The following is a 5051-nucleotide window of genomic DNA, read 5'->3' on the forward strand; positions in this document are numbered from 1 at the left end:
AATGCAATAAACTTTGAAATGAGCAAGCAATGCAAAAAATTGTTAGTGCTAAGAATAACTGCAAAAATAAGAACTAATGGCCTTTCACATTCAGAAAAATTTCATTTGACCTAAGATCAAATTAAAACCCAGTGGGTCTGAATGAAAAGTGAAATCTTCACTTCATTGAGGAGCTGTTTAACAAAAAATGTTTTTGTTGGGTGGTTATTGAGGTACGACAGATCAGTTCTACTCAAATATATGTAACACAGCAGGATACACAAACAGTAAACCTTGTTTGAGGTACAGATGAGTTCACACTCACTTTTCTGCAAAAGATACACTCCTATAAACAGTCTCAGTTTTCTTAGATTGTCCTTTATTAAAATAAAAGGATGGAGGTGGTGCCACGGCTCACGAGGCTAATCCTCCACCTGTGGTGCCGACAGGCCGGGTTCTAGTTCCAGTTGGGGCACCAGATTCTGTCCCAGTTGCTCCTCTTCCAGTCCAGCTCTCTGCTGTGGCCCAGGAAGGCAGTGGATGATGGCCCAAGTCCCTGGGCCCTGCACCTGCATGGGAGACCAGGAGGAAGTACCTGGCTCCTGGCTTCAGATTGGCATGGTACCAGCCTTAACAACCATTTGGGGGGGTGAACCAATGGAAGGAAGTCCTTTCTCTCTCTCTCTCTCTCTCTCTCTCTCTCTCTGTCTAACTCTGCCTGTCAAAAATAAATAAATAAATAAATAAATAAATAAATAAAAGGATGGATGTTTGGCATAGCTGTTAAGATACTATTTAGATTACCTGCACCCCTTGTCATTGGCTGGGTTCCAGTCCCAGCTCCAGATCCTGACTGCAGCCTTCTGCTGGTGCAGACCCTGGGAGACAGCAGTGGTGGCTCAGGTAGGGTTCCTGCCACCCATATGGGTCACAGGGACCGAGTTGGGTTCCTGGCTACTGGCTGGCCTGGCCCAGCCCTGGCTGTTGGGGGCATTTGGGAAGTGAATCAACGGATGGGAGATTGCTGTGTGTGTTTGCCTTTAAAATAAAAGTTTAAAATAAAAATGTTTGTGCAACAGAATGTATTTGTGACTTAATTCATTACCTGTGTTTTGGTTCATTACATGGCAAGTTACTCATAAGTCTGTAGTTTAAAAACTATTGAGAGGATCCTCTCTCTCTGTCTCTACCTCTCTCTGTAACTCTGTCTTTGAAATAAATAAAATAAATCTTTTACAAAAACTATTGAGAGGGAAAGGGGAGAGAGCTCCATTTGCTTTTTCATTCCCCAAATACAGCAACTAGGACTGGCCAGGCTGAAGCTAGGAATCAGGAAGGTTTCCCTTGGTATTCCCATAGGTATTAGGGACCATGCACTTGAGTCAGCACTGCTGCCACCCAGGGACTGCATTGGCAGTAAGCTAGAGTCAGCTGGGAATCAAATTCAGGCCTTTTGACATGGGATGCAGGTGTCTTCACCACTAGACTGAACACCTGTTTCAGTGTGTGTAGTTTTTAACAAAATATGGGTTACCACATGATGGTAGTACTTACTATAAATGAAAATACATCTTGACTGAAAAGTGGAACTCCTTATTGCTTTTAAATATGTATGTTTAAACTATATATATATATATATATTTATGTAGTTTTTTAAAATTGGTCACTATAATACCTACGTTTGAAAAATAAATGCTTAGACTATTAATATTTGGTATATATATATATAAGTTTGTGGAGTTCTTGAAATTCTAATTGAGAGCTACTAATGTATAGAATTGCTAAAAAGACTTTTAAGGGGTTTAGAAAATATTCATAAAGGCATAAGGAACAAAGTTTTTAAAGTACCGAATATGTAAATAAAACTTAATTTTAAAATAAAAAAAACACATTTGGAAAGCCACATTTCTAGAAAAGGATTAAATTCCATTTACTCTAATATTGATCTGATATGATTCATTTCCTGACAATGAGAAATGTGATGGTGGTAGAGTTGGCAATAAAGAATAAATGCCCAATGGTTATATGTAGGTAGGAGAAATTAGAGCAAGTAGAAAACTTTCAAGTAAATTCAGGCTATTTTCATGTATATTGCGCAGCAATTAAGTCATTTAAATGGTGAACATCTTTGTACTGTTGTGCGACATGAAATGTGCCAAATCTGATGGAAAATGTTTGCATGGAGTGACAGCATTACTGTAAGTTTTCATTTTCTTTTAAATATACTTTCTGTGTTGCAGATCTCACTTGTGGAATTATAATGTGGCATTCTTCTGTTTGAGCAAGTAGCATTACCCTAAGGCTTATGTCATTGCTTTCCTTATTAACATATTTTGTATTGCAAATCTTGTGTTAGCTGTGAATCCAGGTACATTTTCCCCCTTAAGCAGTATAAGCTTTTTAAAATGAATTACAATTCAGGCTGCTTAATGTATTTTGTTTTTATTTATTTTTTATTTATTTATTTATTTATTTTATTTTTTTATTTTTTTTTTATTTTTGACAGGCAGAGTGGACAGTGAGAGAGAGAGACAGAGAGAAAGGTCTTCCTTTGCCGTTGGTTCACCCTCCAATGGCCGCCGCGGCCAGCGCGCTGCGGCCGGCGTACCACGCTGATCCGATGGCAGGAGCCAGGAGCCAGGTGCTTTTCCTGGTCTCCCATGGGGTGCAGGGCCCAAGCACCTGGGCCATCCTCCACTGCACTCCCTGGCCACAGCAGAGGGCTGGCCTGGAAGAGGGGCAACCGGGACAGAATCCGGCGCCCCGACCGGGACTAGAACCCGGTGTGCCGGCGCCGCAAGGCGGAGGATTAGCCTAGTGAGCCGCGGCGCCGGCTTATTTATTTTTTTGACAGGCAGAGTGGACAGTGAGAGAGAGAGACAGAAAGAAAGTTCTTCCTTTGCCGTTGGTTCACCCTCCAATGGCCGCTGCAGCCAGCGTGCTGTGGCTGGCGCACCGCGCTGATCCAATGGCAGGAGCCAGGTACTTCTCCTGGTCTCCCATGGGGTGCAGGGCCCAAGTACTTGGGCCATCCTCCACTGCACTCCCTGGCCACAGCAGAGAGCTGGCCTGGAAGAGGGGCAACCAGGACAGAATCTGGCGCCCCGACCGGGACTAGAACCCGGTGTGCCGGCGCTGCAAGGCGGAGGATTAGCCTAGTGAGCCGTGGCACCAGCCTGCTTAATGTATTTTGAATGCTTGCAGTCTTAGACTTTCAACAGATCAAAAAACACATTTCATTTGCATACTCACTTCATGAGAACAAACAAGCCTGTGGCCTTTAAACAGCATTCTCGAATTTAGACATTTTGTCATCAGTACTTGTATTATTACTGTCAGGTAAATAGGTTTGTGTTTTAAAAAAGCGATTTTCTCAATTGTCAGATATTGTTCAAACAAAATGGCCTCCTCACTTGAAATTTGGTTGATGGCACTGTCAGATCATATCAACAGGGTGATTCATTGGGGCTCTATCAATGTTTCTCATGTATCCCTTTAACGTTTTTCAAACTCAGTATAAGGTAACTTATGAATAGGGTGGGAAGAATCTGTTTTAATTTTTTAACAGCAGCAATTTGAATTCATAGGATTGAAGGCTTATTTTTTATTTGCTTTAAAGGAGGAGTTAGAGAGCAAGAGAGAGAGAGAGCGAGAGAGAGAGAGAGAGAATCTTTCATCTCCTGGTTTACTCTGTAAATGATCACAACAGCCAGTGCTAGGCCTGGCTTCAGTCTGAAACGCCCTCCAGGTGTTCTACATAGGTGCAGGGGACCAAGTACTTGGACCATCTCTCACTGCTTTTGCAGGCACATTAGCAGGGAGCTGAATTAGAAGTGGAGCAGCCTGGGTTCAAACTGGCAGTGCATGATAGTACAACACTGGTATGGAATTTTTTTTTGACAGGCAGAGTGGACAGTGAGAGAGAGAGAGACAGGGAGAAAGGTCTTCCTTTTCCATTGGTTCACCTCCCAGTGGCCGCTGTGGCCAGTGTGCTGTGGCCGGCACGCCTCGCTGATCTGAAGCCAGGAGCCAGGTGCTTCTCCTGGTCTCCCATGTGGGTGCAGGGGCCCAAGGACTTGGGCCATCTTCTACTGCTATCCCAGGCCACAGCAGAGAGCTGGACTGGAAGAGGAGTGACCGGAACAGAATCTGGCACCCCAGCTGGGACTAGAACCCGGGGTGCTGGCACTACAGGTGGAAGATTAGCCTATTGAGCTGTGGTGCCGGCCCACTGGTATGGAATTTTTAATGATATGTTAATGAGTTGAATTTTGAAAGATTCTCACAGAACAAATGGGAGATTGAGGTTTAAGTAATCTTAAAAAGCTTACCAAATAAATGTTTGCTTTAATGTCATATTTGATACTTAATTCCTTGAGCTTTGTTACTTAACAAAAATCAACAGATATTCTTTTTAAGGAAAAATAATAAGCTTTTTCAGAAAATGTGGTGGCTAGAAAAATTTAGTGAATAGAAAGGATTTATAATACTAGAAGACCATTATGTAACTTCTTCACTTCTGTTTTTTTACCCTGTCTCCATGTAGAAGGTATACATGTACAGACACACCATATAATGTATGGATACATACATGCATGTATTTGTGTGTGTGTGTGTGTGTGTGTGTGTGTATGAGAAAGAGATCTATCTGGTGGTCCAATCCCCAAATGACTAAAGCAGCCGAAACCAGGATAGGCTAAATTTCCAGGCTGGGACCTCAATTCAGGTCTCCCATATGGGTGGCAGGGACCCAACAACTTGAGCCGTCACCACTGCTTCCCATGGTCTGCATTAGCAGGAAACTGGAATCAGGACATAAAGCTGAGGATTGAACCCAGGCACTCAGATGTGAGATGAGAGCCTCTTACTTCCAGGCTCGAGGTCCACACCTATATATCTTAAGTTCTAGTTTTCATGATGGAGAGGATTGAAGTCTGTGTATTATATCTATATATTTCCTTTACATATTTTATAGAATTAAAAAAACTGCTTATATAAAGTATGTATATATAAATATAAATAAAAATATATAAAAATCAATATTGAGAATTGTGTATAAAGGCTCATAAGAG

This window comes from Oryctolagus cuniculus, chromosome 19 (assembly GCF_051225735.1).
Source record: "Oryctolagus cuniculus isolate XC-2025 breed Fujian yellow rabbit chromosome 19, ASM5122573v1, whole genome shotgun sequence".
Taxonomy (NCBI): domain Eukaryota; kingdom Metazoa; phylum Chordata; class Mammalia; order Lagomorpha; family Leporidae; genus Oryctolagus; species Oryctolagus cuniculus.